This window comes from Mizuhopecten yessoensis, unplaced genomic scaffold (genome assembly GCF_002113885.1).
Source record: "Mizuhopecten yessoensis strain PY_sf001 unplaced genomic scaffold, ASM211388v2 scaffold11091, whole genome shotgun sequence".
Lineage (NCBI taxonomy): Eukaryota > Metazoa > Mollusca > Bivalvia > Pectinida > Pectinidae > Mizuhopecten > Mizuhopecten yessoensis.
The window spans coordinates 405934-425043 of NW_018408875.1; the positions used below are offsets into that span (position 1 = coordinate 405934).

The 19110-nt window shown below is 35.8% G+C and overlaps 1 protein-coding gene across 6 annotated transcripts in view; it reads right to left on the reverse strand.

The window, feature by feature from the left end:
- LOC110465558 (thrombospondin type-1 domain-containing protein 4-like) overlaps nucleotides 1–19110 on the reverse strand; it is a 120527-nt gene that overhangs the window by 35485 nt on the left and 65932 nt on the right. The window lies entirely within an intron of this gene.

Sequence of the window (19110 nt, forward strand, 5' to 3'; positions counted from 1 at the left end):
ATGTGTACAGCTTGCAGTAAAGGTTTGATTATATTTATGAAGCCAGCCAATTTATCCAATGACCCTGATTCAGACTAAGGAGTCTTGTAATTTAAATTCAGGAAAAGTTTGATTTAAAAGCCCTAATTTTACCTAATTTGTAATCAACAACACTTTATTGATTGAAGGCGATGCCAGATGCAGTCCATTTTAGGTATGTTGATTACAGCCGAGACGGTGGTTAGTGAAAAGCTACATTCATAACAGACACTAGAGTTTTTCTGTGAAGCCTTACAAAACAAGAATCTTTAGAACTGCAAATAGACATTGCCACATGCATATTTAGCAACACTATCAATTCCAATCGCAAAAAACAGGTCTCTGAGTCAGAGAATAAACCATCAGACAACAACGCAGAAGGAAACTTTTAAATAAGAAAGAGAAGGGAACATATTGTGTAGACAAGGGGAGGTAACCTGACAAGGGTACGTAACTGTGTAACCTACCATCAAAAGTAAGGTAACATATTTTGTAATCTTATAGGGAGGCTAAATATTGTCTTACATAAAGGGAGGTAACCTATTGTATAACCTAAAGGAAGGTCATTTTCTGTGAAACCTTTGGGCACTCCTTATATTTTGCAATCTGAGGGGGATTTAATTGATTATACAAAATGTGTTATTTTGTTTGTGTGTCCTAAGGGGAATATTTCTATAACTAAGGGGAGATTAACTATTGTGTTACCTAAAGGGAGCTTATTGTATAACCCAAGGGAAGGTAACCTACCTTTGAATTATATAACATAGGTGAACTTGTAGTTCTCTGTGTAACCTTAAGGGTAGTCTCTATATTGTGTAATCTGAGGAGAGTTAATTTTGTATGGTACCTGAACGGAGATAACAGTGTAACCAAAGGGAGGTAATGTGTTTGTGCATAAGCTAGGGGAAATGACCTATCGTGTAATTTGAGGGGATGTAACCTATTTTGTAACCTATTTTGTAATCTTAAGGGAGGTTACCTATTTTGTAATGTAAGGGAATGTAACCTTATGTGTAACCGAAGGGCAGGTAAAAATTGCGTAATCTAAAGGGAAGGACGCCTAATAGTTGTATATCAAAGGAGAGGTAACCTATATGATGCACTCCTGCAGGTGGGGGATCGGGGAAAGAAAACACCTGCTGTTGCCCACGGCATTTATCGTAGGAGGCGACAAATGTGGGAACTCCCTGCAGAATTGGGAATTTGCTTGGTTGTCCTCTATTTGGACACAAAAGCAACTAAAATAAATCCGCTGCACCCATTGCAATATTTGGGATCTTTATCTTTCCTTCTACTTCTAAATACCTTTTATTTCTTAGCGTCTTGCTTGACAACACCTCACTTTTGGCCCTTAATGTTGAACGTTCACCCAGGTGAGGAAGGCCATTGGTTCTGTCCCCTGGCCAGGACATACCAAAGTCCTTAAAAATGGTAGTTGTTATTCCCTGCTTAACATTCAGCATTTAGGGAAATGACAACAACTGGTTCAACCGTTGTCAGTATAATGTGACCGGGCGGAATGCTGTGCTTGGTGCCTTCGGCATGGTATTTATTTGAGACAGCACTATAAAGTCGGCATCAGATCCGCGCTATTACATGGAGGCAAGTACACCAACATACCCTGTCTCCTGCATACACAACACACATGGAGGCACGTCCTTAAATGACCCGAGCTGTTAATAGGACATTAAACAAAATTAAACCAAACCAAACTAATTGGTGATGTAAGGGAGGTAACCTTATAATTGTGTAATCTAAGGAGAGGCTACCCTTTTGAACTAAGATGAAAAAACATGAAACAGTGAAATTTGAAAAGAGACTTTAAGATTTAAGTGCATTACCTACCAGCAAATTGCTGCATTCAAAGGTGTCCCTGTTAGAAAACACCAAAATAGGCAGCAAACTTTTAGTATCTTGATAAACTTACATTCATACAGTATTCATGGACGTTATTAATCAAAATTTGAAGATTTAATTTCTAGCTTTTCTATGGTGTGATCATAGCTATCAAGCTGTCAGGGGAAATCAATAGACAAAGAGGCAAACAGTTTGTGTGGGTTTGTTTTAGAACTGTTTATACATTTTAAACAGTTCACTTTTGTTTTTATTAGCCATGACTAAAATTTCATTGTACATTCAATCTCAACATGAAAGATAAACGTCTTCTAGTGCAACAATGTTTAGCTGTTAATGTCCCCAGGAGTTAACAAATACAATTTTTATTTGTTATTCTGACATTTATTTTTATTTTATGTCATATTGTGAAATGAATACAAATCCAGCCAGTAAGTGGATGTCAAAGGAATTATGCCACAGGGAAAGTAACATATACCACAGGAAAAGTAACATATACCACAGGGAAAGTAACATATACCACAGGGAAAGTAACATATACCACAGGGAAAGTAACATATACCACAGGGAAAGTAACATATACCACAGGGAAAGTAACATATACAACAGGGAAAAAAGTAACATATACCACAGGGAAAGAAACATATACCACAGGGAAAGTAACATATACCACAGGGAAAGAAGTAACATATACCACAGGGAAAGAAACACATACCACAGGGAAAGTAACATATACCACAGGGAAAGTAACATATACCACAGGGAAAGTAACATATACCACAGGGAAAGTAACATATACCACAGGGAAAGTAACATATACCACAGGGAAAGTAACATATACCACAGGGAAAGTAACATATACCACAGGGAAAGTAACATATACCACAGGGAAAGTAACATATACCACAGGGAAAGTAACATATACCACAGGGAAAGTAACATATACCACAGGGAAAGTAACATATACCACAGGGAAAGTAACATATACCACAGGGAAAGTAACATATACCACAGGGAAAGTAACATATACCACAGGGAAAGTAACATATACCACAGGGAAAGTAACATATACCACAGGGAAAGTAACATATACCACAGGGAAAGTAACATATACCACAGGGAAAGTAACATATACCACAGGGAAAGTAACATATACCACAGGGAAAGTAACATATACCACAGGGAAAGTAACATATACCACAGGGAAAGCAACATATACCACAGGGAAAGCAACATTTACCACAGGGAAAGTAACATATACCACAGGGAAAGTAACATATACCACAGGGAAAGTGACATATACCACAGGGAAAGCAACATATACCACAGGGAAAGTAACATTTACCACAGGGAAAGTAACATTTACCACAGGGAAAGTAACATATACCACAGGGAAAGTAACGAACAACTGGAGTAACTTATTCCTTATAATGCCCACACATCTTCCCTGATTCATCTGTCCTTGCTTTTGTGGGCTAAATTGCAATCCTAGCCTGTATGTGTTGACTGCATGCATTCCAAAACAAATACCTTTGTCCAACTCACATTAATCTGCTGTAGAACAGAACTCTTTGTCACATTAAATTTTTTGTGGTTTATCTGAGGGAATAAATCAATTTGCTGGAAGTCAATTTACTTTTTAAACAATATTGAAGTTTTTAATTTGGCATACATATCATTAATCATGAAAAAGGTTTTAAAACAATTAAGAAAAAATATTACAAGAAAGTCAAACTGCATCATCTCTGGGTAAAGTTTGGTATGGGAAATAATCAAGGAACATAACTCTGTATATATATAGTCCAGTACATTTCTGTACCATCCCTGATTTCAGCAGGGGACGCTCCATCATTCAAAGAAATCCTCACATACAAAATTAACTCATTCACTCCCAAATTAAGACACATTGGAACTTTTGTAATTCAAAGGTTGGAATAGTTCATTATGAAATTTCAGGGGTGAATGACTTAACAATTAATGGTGACGGAGTATATGAGACATGTCCCTTGACAAAGTGTCACACAAAATGACAAACTCATGAACAGAGTGCAAATGTATAGTCTTCTCCCGTAATGGTCCGGGATTAAGAAACCTACATTTTGATAAATGACACATTATATCAAGGTATTTAGCAACTACATTTTGATGTCATAAATGCATTACCGTCCAATGCAAAGTGACCTTATCTCATAACAATGGCATCATTAGAGTATAAGGCTCTTCAGATTGATAACACGTGGAATGAAGTGGTATAAATATGATGCATCTCAAATATCACACACGCCCACATTCATTTTTAACCATATTCTAGCTATTATTACTGTATTGATAAAATATTAATACATTTGGACAAGTTTTTTATCCAGAAAATCGTTATCCTCTTATCAAACTCTAAATATCTTATCTGAATGATCAAGATAAATTCAGCTGTTGGCAGGTTGTACACTTCTATCTGTATTTTGTGCCAAACATTTGTCAGATAATACTGAGAAGGATTGTACCAGCCATTACAGTAGCCCGGCCCCGAACCTGGCTTAATTTATTGTTTATATAATTGGCACTTGTTTGTTATAAGAGTTTGAAGCCTATGATACTTGCCAACCTTTCAAATTTTTTGATTGGCAAAAAACTGTGTAGTAAAATTCTTTAAATGTCTAAGAAGATCTAATACAAAGCCCCCTATTTGACAAAATAATTAAAGGCCATCAAGTTCAAGCTCTGATGAACAGCAATGAATAGTTGTAAAACTTGAAGTGGTTACAAGAAATAACATAAACAGTAAATCAGAATCTGTTCCCTGCTCTAAACCATCACTAACATAACATACTTTACCTGGACAGTATAGTGCTTATGTAGGTAGCAGAACTGGACTGGAGTGATTGTTGGCGACCAGCTGATAGCTCACTTATTTCGATTGTTTGTCATGATTTTGGAGGTCAACGGTTAGGATTGTAGTCTTCATATTGCATTTCTCTTCTCCCCTTGCCCGTCCCCTCCCCGTCCCCTCCCCTGGCAACTAAATATACCTACCAAAGATGGCGTTTTTCAGGAGTATGTGGTTCAAAGACTTTGTTGAAAGATGGTCCACTCAGAAATGTAGCAGAATCGGACTGGGTTGATCACCAGGGACCAGCTGGTAGCTTGATTGGTTAAAGCGTCCGTCCCGAGTTTGGAGGTCCTGAGTTGGAATCCCATTCCTTTCTTGTTACATATATATACAGAGTGTGTCCATGGTAACATGATTTCATTGATAGCCAGGTGACCATAGCATAGCATGATTTCAATGAGAAATCAATGTCACCATGGTAATTTGATTTCTTTGATTCATGACATTCTTGTGACCAGCGATGGGACTATGGTACAATGTATCATGATTTCACTGACAGCCAATACATTCAGATCATTCGCTGTCCAAAAGATTTTAGTCAAGTCAGCTCCGCTTGTTAAATGATCTCGCCTATAGAGGGCAGTAGTCCCTGTGGAGTCGTCTAGGTAACAGAAACCAAGGACAAGGTGAAAACTGCCTTTATTATTTCTGACATGTATGCGATATATTCCATCATTTCATCCCCTGAGAGATCAATCATGGACTCTAACCTCTGTACTACTATCACACATCTGTAGGATGGCATATCACCCAAATTATTTCAGAGGCAAAACCTGTACCCAGTTGATCGTGCAGAGTGTCAGTTTTTGTACTACATATATGAATATTTAAAATCTTATAATCATTACACTCCGATAACATCGCACCTTATGATTCCCTTTCTTCCTAGGCATCACAAATCTTACTGAATGGTGATGATGGCTCTCTAGAGACTAGGTTGGTCTTAATGGTACAAAAATAATATGTACGCTAGCCCACAACCCAGGACACCTGTGTGTTACTAGCCCACAGCCAAGGACACCTGTGCGTTACTAGCCCACAGCCCAGCACATGATTGTTATTGACCTTCCTGCCCTGACCTTGAGACCCGTAAATACAACCTCACCAGAGGCATTCTCATACTTGATCTGTGTATAAAATTTGATGAAAATCTGTTAAGAAAGGAAGTTAATAGAGTCATAACAATGAATCGTGCAGCAAAGTCACCGGCTGCACCACCGTTGGACATACATTGGTACCATTATACGCTCCTCCGCCCCATCACACCCCCAGTATAATGGCAGGGGCATAAACATGAAAATTTCACACTAGTTATCAATGGCCCGGGGTTTCCTCAAGTGGAGATTGTAACAGAGATAGGTCCCTCCCTTTTAAACAAACTCATCAAATCATACTAAGTTTACACAGAGAAAAAAACTGCCATGTTCTATACATATAGGTTTTGAGGCCAGCTGTCAATATCCACCCTTCACTCATTCACCCCTGAAGTTTCATAATGAGCTATTCCAACCTTTGAATTGGAAGAGTTCAAATGTGTCTTCAGGAGTAAATGAGTTGATCTCAAATATGTCATCATATGCATCTCCTCTTTAAAGTTTGAAAATTCTCAAAAGGTGTACTGCTCATTCGATGAATTCCTTTAGATAGCATAGTTCTAACGATGAGTTATTCTTTTACACCCGGGTAGAGTAACAGTGTCATCGTATTTACCTATTATCTCTGGTCCTCAGAAGTGTGCGAGGTTCGTGCTAATCATCACGTTTAAGTAAGGTTTACACATCTAACAGATCAACACCTCTACAGACTTATGTCTCTACCATCAAGTAGCCCTGTGCCGTGCGATACTTCAACAGTGCTAGACATTCCATCAAAGACAGCAGGACACTTCAAATTGTGGTTAAATTAACTTTTAACCTCTGGAATCAATACAGCAGAAGAGGTGCTGGTTTTACATGACAAATCAATGTGTTTTTAGCTCATTGTAGAAGCTAAGTAATTCGATTTGCGTAGTAAGTTTGTCATCGAAATGTTCTTGTTTACACTTCAAACAAAGTTCCATTATCACTTTAAGTTTTGAAATTCAAGTCTATGATAACATCAAATATATCAAGGGACTAAATCTATTTGGATATGGTTGTTCGATGTATATCTGTAAGTTTGGGCACAAGTAGAGAGGTTATACTGTTAACACTTGTCTGTGTGTGTAAACGCTGTCACATTGACAAAATGTACCACCCAAAGATTAGAAACAAACCAGACATAAGATGGGTGTTTTATTAAACGGCCTTAAGGGTATCTGTCCCACTGCATGCAAAACACTAGAGAGTACGTTCCACAGTAATTCTTTGTACATACAGTTATCTCCCCTTGAAGTTTTGTTTTGGATATCCTTGTAGTGCGTATGGGCCATCCGCTATTACTGTTGACCTGGGGCCTGTTCGTTTATGCGGAACAACCGGTTTGACCGTTTATAAATGTAACAATTTTTGGTATAAATCCTGGCGGACCTGCAAATGTTTGAGCAGCCCTTGCAAGGCTTTGTCAAGACTCGCCTGCAGATAGCATCATATTATTACTAGGTCCAACCTTATTTAATAAACAAACAACTCAATTAACAGAGGACTAGGGTTTAAATCCTGGCCTAGCTAACCTGCAGTTTTATATTCAGAACACTATTGTCAATATTTTGAGTATTTCATCATTGGTTTGTTTAAAATATAGACAGGTAGTTATGTAATTATGGTTGTTTCAGACAGGTATTAGTTATATGCATGTGGTCATTATAGACAGGTATTAGTTATATATACATGTGGTTATTATAGACAGGTATTAGTTATAAACATGTGGTTATTATAGACAGGTATTAGTTATATGCATGTGGTTATTATAGACAGGTATTAGTTATATATATGTGGTTATTATAGACAGGTATTAGTTATATACATGTGGTTATTGTAGACAGGTATTAGTTATATACATGTGGTCATTTAATAGACAGGTATTAGTTATATACATGTGGTTATTATAGACAGGTATCAGTTATATACATGGGGTAATTATAGACAGGTATTAGTTATATACATGTGGTCATTATAGACAGGTATTATTTATGTACATGTGGTCATTATAGACAGGTATTAATTATATACATGTGGTTATTATAGACAGGTATTAGTTATATACATGTGGTTATTATAGACAGGTATTAGATATATACATGGGGTTATTATAGACAGGTATTAGTTATATATATGTGGTTATTATAGACAGGTATTAGTTATACATATGTGGTTATTATAGACAGGTATTAGTTATATGCATGTGGTTATTATAGACAGGTATTAGTAATATGCATGTGGTTATTATAGACAGGTATTAGTAATATACATGTGGTTATCATAGATAGGTATTAGTTATATACATGTGGTTATTATAGAAAGGTTATGGTTTTAGACTGGTCGTAGATATTTTAATGTACTTACAGGAAGTATACAATTAAATGTAGACATGTGAATATACATATACGTCTGAATAATTGACTTTATAATTAAAAAGAATAAACAGTAGTGTTATTTATATAATGATTACATTACAGAATAGTTACAATCTATTTAAAATCAGACCTCTCAAATCCACTTCTCACAGCTTAGGTAACAAAGTGATCTTAAAAGGTCTAATTTAAATTAGATTTGTATATTTGGAAATAATGCAGAATTGATCGAATCAAGGGGAATTCGGGGTCTTGTTGTCAAGTTTCATATCTCACTCTAACTTCACGCTAAGTAATTGTATAGTTAAACATTGGTCTGCTGATACAAAACTAAATATTTACATGTATTCACATTCTTGACAAATATTTTGTACTTATCTTTAAAAGATAAACAAATGTGACATAGTGTTGGCAGTTTTGGTTGAAAACATGGCCCAATCTAGACATGGTTCTCACTCAACAACCCCTGGTTTTCACTCAGTATGACTTCAACTCCAATATTTCACACTTTTTGTTCAATGAAGGACACAGTTGTCTGACAACACTGCTTACAGATCATGTCAAAACAGATTTTAAAAGTTTATTTCAAAAGCAGAAAAAGAGATATTAATAGCAGTGTATCCATCACATATGATTTTGTTTAGCAACCCACGACCATGAACTTCGGACCCTATGATCATGACAAAGTCTTCTTTCACACAGTGATAATTGCCAGAAGAAACGTTGATCTGTTTTTAGACGAGAGCACTTCCCAGAAATGTCTTTCCGGTCTCATAGATTTTGAAATAGTTGTTTTGAAAACAGAGGAGATTTCAATTTTGAAGCATAGAAAACAGCTATGGACCTTGTAGATGGATAATGTTTTGATTGGTCTGTCTCGCTGCCCTCGGGCTCTATGACATAAATAAGGGTTATGTTGTGGGCATCTGAAGATTACTGGAGCTACATCAGCAGCAATGCCTTGCTATGGGTTGAATGTGAGGTAACATGGAAATATGCAGCATGCACATCTGTACCAGTGTGACAATCCCCCGCCACTGGAATGGTGTTTGGGCGTGACTGGTTCACGTGGAGGAACACAAGCCTACGGGGGCCCAAATGCATAGACTAGTACCCTGTTATAAAAAGTATGACAAGCTTAACTCAGTTTACATGGAATTATTTATAACATTATATATCCTAAATAAAACTATTTGAAATGAACATGCATTAATCATCCTTGAAAATTGATCCGTATTTTTGTGAATATGAATGAGAATGAACAGATATTCATCTTTTTTCAAGAATTCTGTGAGGGAAAATTTATTAAAAAATATCTTGTTGAGCAAATAAAGCTTTATGCAGGATGCCACAACAGATCCAAGAGTGATATGCATCGCAAGTAAAGACACAATTACTGTTACACAGTACCCCTACCAACTGGTACACACACATACATTATTCATGGTTATGTTTCACAGTTCATCGAGATTATTTTACTCTTTCCTTCATTAGAATTCATGCGGAAATGCACGTCTTTTGTCAGACAGGGCTATGTTTTTAAGCATTAATACTAATTCATAACTTAAGACAGATTTTTTAACAAACTAATACATCTGCAAGAGAAAAACAGCAGAGCATATCGTATTTAGAATGCACATTTCAAGGCCTGGAGGGGGTTTAAACACAACTGATACAGTTTCTTAATTTGATCTGTTTTACATTGGGTGTGAAACGAATAATGTCGCTTTACAAATCTTATTTTTTGTTGGTGAAATTGAGCGGACATAAATTTGGAGATAACACAAAAAGAATAATTAATCACCACCATCCCTGTAACTGTACTTTATCAAATGTAACATTCCAGATGTTCACAATCGTAAAAAAACATCATATCGACATCTGTTGTATGCAAAAAATACACAACTTAATATTCTCTTCATATCTTTACTTACTTTTCCAACACCGGAAATTGTAGGAGATTCTATCACCACCAGGAAAGATTTCTCGAATTGTTAGGAAGAATCTACTTGAAGCGTTAAATGAATGATAAAACTCGTAAGGTCTAGGCATTAAACATGCTTTTGTCCTGTGTGTGTGAAATATTAAGCATGCTTTTGACCTGTGTGTGTGTGAAGTATTAAACATGCTTTTGACCTGTGTGTGTGAAATATTGAGCATGCTTTTGACCTGTGTGTGTGAAGTTATGTCATTGTAGATCCTAGCATATCAAGTTTTGAAAACACATTGTGGAAAGTTTGATTGATGAAGCTCTTAATTATTACAACAAAAATAAATTATTAAGGTCATAATTATTACGACAAAAATATACTATCTTAAGTATTGCAACTAAAAAGAAAAAAAAATCTTAATTATATTAGCTTTAATTCAAACCATCTGTTCTTGAATTTGACAGGGTTGTCATCAGACATACTGCATAAACACACTCTTACCTGAATTCTATTGAAAGAGAAAAAAAATCGAACTTTTTTCACCTTTGAACACTATAGCATACAATATTTTTATAAATCCAGACAGACAGAGAGAAATACAGACTCTCTGTCTTTGCACAAGAATGTTAATATGTCATTATGTAAATTGCTCTACTGCAGAAAAAGAATGTTACATGCAGCTTAACTTTGAACAATCTACCAAGTGAACAATCCAACTTAACTTTGAACAATCTACCAACATGATACGTCAACTTAACTCTTAACAATCTACCAACTGAACACTCCAACTAAACTTTGAACAATCTACCAACCGATCACTCCAACTTCACTCTAAACAATATACCAACTAAAAACTCCAACTAAACTTTGAACAATCAACCAACTGGACACTCCAACTAAACTTTGAACAATCTACCAACTGTACACTGAATTAAACTTAAAACAATCTACCAACTGAACACTGAATTAAACTTAAAACAATCTACCAACTGAACACTGAATTAAACTTAAAACAATCTACCAACTGAACATTACAACCAAACTATTAACAATCTACCAACTGGACACTGAATTAAACTTAAAACAATCTACCAACTGAACATTACAACCAAACTATTAACAATCCACCAACTGGACACTGAATTAACCTTAAAACAATCTACCAACTGGACAGTCCAACTAAACTTTTAACAATATACTAACAACTGAACACTCCAACTAACCTCTGAACATTCTACCAACTGGACACTCCAACAAACTCTAAACAATCTACCAACCGATCACTCCAACTTCACTCTAAATAATCTACCAACATGGAGGCACAACCAATTTTTAGATGGATACCTTACAAACAGTATGCTCAGTATCCACATAAATGGCTTGCATGCACACTTCTCAATTTTGTGATCTTTGCAGAAATAGGAATTTGAAATCCGGGGTTTTAAATGCCAAAATAGCACTTATATTTACAAGGCTGCAAACTGAATACTTTGTAAACTCCTAGGACTCTTTACAGTGTAAATAAAATTAGGCCTTATAAAACTTGCATTTTGAATATTTACTGTTGACTAGCCAAACTTTGTCCAAAGTTGCCCGTTTTTGATTTTACACATCAACATTACTCAGCAAAATATAATCTTATAACAAAAAGAACTAGAGGAAAAAAAATGGAGGCATTCACTTGTAAAATATGGGGACAAGAAGTAACAATGTAGCTTTTATGATTCATTACCCAATTTCTCGGCAGATTTCATGGCTCGGTTCTTCACAAAACATCTTCTGTTAGTTAACACAACACATAACTCGGAAGTCACACGCATCACAAGCTTACCAAGTTTAAATAAAGAAAATAACAATATTGTTTTTCAATCTTTAAAGTAACCAGCTTATTCTTCCAAACAATTTATACCAAAAACTAGTTGTCAAAGAGACACACACACGCAGATTTCAAAATACATTTTTTATTATAAAGAAAATATTCTTTCATCTCTTTATTTTTGTATACTTGCAAGATAATGAAACTTTGTTTACCTACACACAGGTGTGCTCTGTCACCTGATGCATCCCATTAAACATAGCCAGGTAATCAACACAAGTCTTCAAAGCATTGTCAGCTTTAAAAATAATTCTCATGAAACTTTTGCTGGAAAAAAAATCTTGATTTTTCTCTTACCATTCACGAAAAAAAGGGTATTCAGTAATTTTTAATGACTAAAAAAATCTACCTGGTACTTCAATTTATACATCTTAAAGTTATCATTTTTGTATTAGATAATCAAAATATATCAAATTTAAGGAGGACAGTACTTGGTTAAGCTAACAAAGGGTAAGTGATGTGTAGATCCAGACTGCTCATCATCTGCTACTGTACAGCATCAATTATATATGTCTAGCGTACCTGTAGCCACAGGTAGATATACCCAACAGGTAGGAGACGGGTAACTACTGACAGGTAGGAGACAGGTGCTCGTTACACATACATATTATACTCAACATGACTTTTTAAATATCGGTGATATGTTTGAATTTTAATCCAAATTCTGTTTACTTTGTAAATGAACTAACATAAATCCATGTCCTACAACAAAAAACTAATTATACAGAATAAATATAGCTTATATCATACCTGGTCGGGTTACCTGGCCGAATTCTCAGAATCAATTAAAATATAGGTGTTAAAATGGAGGAGGTCCATACTGGTTTTTAAGTTGCATACTTCAGATTCTCAATGAAACACTTTATAACAATCATCTAAAACTGAGATGGACCCTTCTCATCAAGTCTGATGTCAGTAGTGTATAAGTTATCCTATTTCAGAAATATTAAATCAGATTAAAATACTTCAAGTTGTTATGCAATTGCGAGAAGAATGTAATAAATTAGAAAAATGGTCAAACAACCCACGGACATTTATGGGGAAAGATAAAAAGCTGGGAGACATGGCACTCCAGTGGCTAATCGAGGCCTGTAATTTAAAGTCTACAGGAGATACCTACGATGCCCTAACGCGTACATCATAAGCACGTTACATTTTATATTTACTTCAGTCAGTAATATATTAACTACTCGTCTCTGATGACAGGCTATCTGTGTCTGTCTTATTTCACCGATTTATTTAACTTTAACTAAGTAGGTGTATATAGTATGTATGGGGATAGGGGACACTGGGGGAGGGGGGACTGCTGGTAAGGATCCTTTCAGTATTAGATGTCATTAGGTGGGATGGGGTGGGATAGTGGAAAAAGTATACTTAATCTCACACATTCAGCCCCAAGTAAAAATTGCCAAAGATCTTTTATTTTCGGCTCATCCAGGATCTATAAACTCCTTGAGGCCTCAGGATTCTTAATCAGTGGTAACATGTAAAGGGGGAAGCGAAATAATTTTCCTGAGATTTCAGATCGTATATATGTGAGTTGAGGTGAATAATTATGGTAGTAACATGGACTAACTATTCTTATCAGGTTTTTGCCAAGGTTCTTTAAACTGACACCTGAAAGAGAAGAAGATTGTATGAGTCCTATAATGTTTATTAATGTAAAATTCTGAACGCGTTTTTATTCTGAGAAGACGTCTTTAAAACTTTAAAGATCTGAACTGAAATTTAAATGAATCAATTTTGTACTTGTTTCTCCATTTTATGCATTTATTTATCATTTTATTGCTTACCCGGTATATTAGAACCATTAACTTGCTCAGTGTACTAAGACAACTCTGGAGGGAGTCTATGAAATGTTTTCCACTACTATATGGTACTTGACATGCATGTAAGAAAAACAATTACGGACAGCCATGACCCACAGTGTTGACTGATGAATGTGCAAATGGACATTTTCCACTTTCATTCAAAATTGGGGTTCCCAAGGACACAAAATGAGCTATCAATAAGTTTTTCTTCAAAATTGATCAGATATGGCAACTATTTCACTGTTTAATGGTTTTACAGCAACCATTCCTCTACAACTATTGTTGCATGTGAAACACCAATATTTCAACATTCAATTGTGCATGATCTCCAAACTTGTTCCACATAAACCATTTTAATGACACCTTTAATTACCTTGTAACATGCTCTTAAGTACAAATCTATAACTACATGAACTCCATCTCAGAACCCCTAACTATAATTCACTGCTGTAGCTAACTTATAAAGGTCCTCAGGTTCATGTTCATTATAAACTATCAGAACAGGCCTTATTGAATACGGAATGTCTCATGTCTGTGACAACCACAGAATGTACATCAAGAGAACATTTTCTATGAACATGATACATATACCCGTGTTTTAATACATGGTTAAATTAAGATCCTGTGCAGTCACATTTGTAGGTCATGAACCCAGGTTTCTTGTTTCATTGGCCAAACAGAAACAAAGTCAAAGTAGGAGACTACATCCTTGTCCATGCTTATTACAAAATTTCATATCTCTTGACAATTGCAGAACTCGACACTCAGTTGACAATCAGGAATTGCTGATTCCCTCATTACTAGTTATGTAATGTTATTATGTCTACTTCGAGCATTTGAGCTTAGGTGTAAAGCAGGCATGAATTTAGCTGTAGTACGTTAATTTTTGATATTATGTCAACGAAGGATTTCTTTTTTGTTTGTTTGCTTGATGACTCTCAACCTTACCAATTATTGTAACAACATTTTGGCCCTTAATAACATTTGATGTGTTGATTGACAATTAAGGGTGTAATATAAGCTATACTAATTTCACAGATGCACAATTGCTTGCAGTTTTATAACCACCAACATTAAACACTCAGCCATTTATCTTTTTGATGGGTAATTTTTCATTTTGTATAACTGCAACGTATTTTATCTCCCTATATGCATTCAGATTAGTGCCGTTCCTCAGCTGTTTTGTCAACAAGCACACAGGCTTTCTCTATCAACTGTTGTCAAGTGTTTGTGTTCTTGTCAGAAGTGTATTACTATTTACACATGCACTCCATGATTTGTTTTTGATATATAAGAGAGGAAATTTCCTCTGGTTTTTCCCCCTGGGCTGGCCCATCCTAGTGCGTATACGTCTGAGAGGAATTTATATCATATCTCCAGTACAGGTTTGATTTTTAAGATCTGACTTTCAATCTCAGTTCAAATCAACTTGGTTTAACACTCTATGATAATTAAGAATGTTAATGCTCCCTGTCCCACTGCACTGTGTTTTTTCCTATGTGCAGTTATATAATTACCTCCCCTTCACTTCCGTTTAAATATAACTGTACAGCAATTAGGCCAGGACACCTCCATTGACCTGGTAGCTCAAACGGTTAGAGCCTGAGTTTAGCAGTCTGAAGTTCAGTGTTCGAGTCTGGGTCTAGCCCTGTGGTGGGTGTTTTCCATTCAGAACACTAATATTCATGATCACATTTTTTTTATTTCATCTAGATTATTTCTCATAAAATTCACGCAAGGTATTGGTTTCTTTCCAGAAAAGGTCCATATTTCAACTAGTCATACATGACCAATCAGTCAGAACAAAATCATATAAGGTCGAAAGTAGGCAGGTCTGATGATTAAAAAAGCCGCGGAAAAAAAGCATACAATTTTATTAGCATCATTAACTAAATAACAGTGCTTGTAGCTTAGTTTTTACATTTTCTTTTGTATTTTATGATTATCTCTTAAATTTCTTGGAAACTTTGCATGATTTCATCCAAGCCAGAAATCATTATAATGATTTTAACAGGAGTCTGATAATATAAATGTTTACACACTGCGATGTGTGACCACCTTCAAGGATTTTCATTGGCCACCTTTGACCTCAGATGCCCATGATTGATTCAATTTCAAACACCAGTGACAATAAACTCTTCAAACCCAACAGTAATGCGTCTTTTGAAGCCTCTGAAAAGTAACAAATGAGGGTGAAATATTTACAACAAGGTAAAGTACAGTATTTCATAGTTTCTTATTTGTCACAGGATGCCATACTGGCATGCATAGGTTATTGTTTTTCAAATAAACAATTTAAAAAATGAAAAATCATCATTATAGTAAAGCGAGGGAAGTCAAATTTTGGTATCAAGTTAAACAAAGTGCAATAACTCCATTTCAGTATGTGACACTCTGTTCCATTCCCCCCTCCCCTCCTTCCTGCTCCGGGGCCCCCTCCCCTCCTTCCTGCCCCGGGGCCCCCTCCCACTCCCCATACAAAACCTTGCAATTGTCAGGGTCTCCTTCCAGTCAGGGTGTACTAGATAGAAGGGGACTAAAAACCAATCATCCCTCATTGACAAGTCAGATATACATGTCTAAATCTGATTGTAATGCAACTATATATCCCTGTGATTCAGAACATATGTATATATATACAGGTACATGTACCTGACAATCTTTTTACCATTGTACATAAGGTGATGACACAGCTACAGGTATCTTGAGATAAGACTGACAGGGTCGCGGGGTGTTTCCAGGTTACTTCCTCTCCGGGTACAAACTTACCTAATCAAACACAAGCTTCATCATTTATTCTAGTTGAAAATACCTTGACCTCCGTGGCATATCTCGGCAACCATCCACGTACTGAGTGTGATTCTTACCCTAATCGCCACCTTTCACCTTTACTTCCTACATACCACATTTCCCATCTTCTCCTTAGCCATTCATCAATGTCAAGACATCTTATTTCACCTAGATCAATCTACTATCTATCTTTTAATTCTATTTCTCTAAAAATAAATTTGTGTTTGCTTAGCTGTAAAAAAGGTCTTATCCTAATTTCTGTGCATGGTAATATGTGAGTAGACCATATTCTTCAGAACGTCCTTAAAAATGCAAGTGTCTCCAGGTTCAATTAGCATGAAAATAACTGTAAGTGAAATGTAACATTAATACAACTCTGTTTCTTCTATGAACTTATGTCACAAAAACAACAATTCATAAATAACATACAACATAAATGTTATAAATTATTGTCCACACAGTTGAATAGATTAAGGTCACCTGACAAACGAGTGCAAAACATAAGTAATGTAGTAAATTTGAAACTAGAACACAAACAGGTGTCAGTAAGGGCACCAACATCTTCCTTACGGACCCCCAATCCCTCCCCTCCGCCCATCCCTTCCTGTCTTTTTTTAATTGCAATAACCTTGACCTTAAACATAACACAACTTTCTAAATCTTTATTGCACATCTAGCTACATACATGTATCACAGTATATGGATTGCAAGAATGAAAAACAATACCCAACCATGGTCTATTTTTAGTAACAGTGACCTTGACCTTAGAAATGTTCAACCCCTCTTGCACATCTACATTAATATACTTCACAGTGCATCACCATGTCAAATTTCAGAATGCTATTATTCTTTCAGTTTCTGAGATAATCTCCAGTAACAAAAGCATGGATGGCCGGACACGCGCTCCCACACACAGTCAGACAGATGGACAGACAGAAGGACATTGTGATGACTATATAGCACTCGACACATCTGTCCAGTGCTATGGAATGTATCATTCATCAGCCACTGTAGCACAACTATCAACTCGCAATTGTCAATTTGTATTGAAAATTAATGCACGATGATTGGTCAATCTGATTACTGGGGTGCATTTTGATTGGTTTAAATTCAATTGTTCTGATGCACGAACTAATTGAAATTGATTTGTGANTTATTGCTTACCCGGTATATTAGAACCATTAACTTGCTCAGTGTACTAAGACAACTCTGGAGGGAGTCTATGAAATGTTTTCCACTACTATATGGTACTTGACATGCATGTAAGAAAAACAATTACGGACAGCCATGACCCACAGTGTTGACTGATGAATGTGCAAATGGACATTTTCCACTTTCATTCAAAATTGGGGTTCCCAAGGACACAAAATGAGCTATCAATAAGTTTTTCTTCAAAATTGATCAGATATGGCAACTATTTCACTGTTTAATGGTTTTACAGCAACCATTCCTCTACAACTATTGTTGCATGTGAAACACCAATATTTCAACATTCAATTGTGCATGATCTCCAAACTTGTTCCACATAAACCATTTTAATGACACCTTTAATTACCTTGTAACATGCTCTTAAGTACAAATCTATAACTACATGAACTCCATCTCAGAACCCCTAACTATAATTCACTGCTGTAGCTAACTTATAAAGGTCCTCAGGTTCATGTTCATTATAAACTATCAGAACAGGCCTTATTGAATACGGAATGTCTCATGTCTGTGACAACCACAGAATGTACATCAAGAGAACATTTTCTATGAACATGATACATATACCCGTGTTTTAATACATGGTTAAATTAAGATCCTGTGCAGTCACATTTGTAGGTCATGAACCCAGGTTTCTTGTTTCATTGGCCAAACAGAAACAAAGTCAAAGTAGGAGACTACATCCTTGTCCATGCTTATTACAAAATTTCATATCTCTTGACAATTGCAGAACTCGACACTCAGTTGACAATCAGGAATTGCTGATTCCCTCATTACTAGTTATGTAATGTTATTATGTCTACTTCGAGCATTTGAGCTTAGGTGTAAAGCAGGCATGAATTTAGCTGTAGTACGTTAATTTTTGATATTATGTCAACGAAGGATTTCTTTTTTGTTTGTTTGCTTGATGACTCTCAACCTTACCAATTATTGTAACAACATTTTGGCCCTTAATAACATTTGATGTGTTGATTGACAATTAAGGGTGTAATATAAGCTATACTAATTTCACAGATGCACAATTGCTTGCAGTTTTATAACCACCAACATTAAACACTCAGCCATTTATCTTTTTGATGGGTAATTTTTCATTTTGTATAACTGCAACGTATTTTATCTCCCTATATGCATTCAGATTAGTGCCGTTCCTCAGCTGTTTTGTCAACAAGCACACAGGCTTTCTCTATCAACTGTTGTCAAGTGTTTGTGTTCTTGTCAGAAGTGTATTACTATTTACACATGCACTC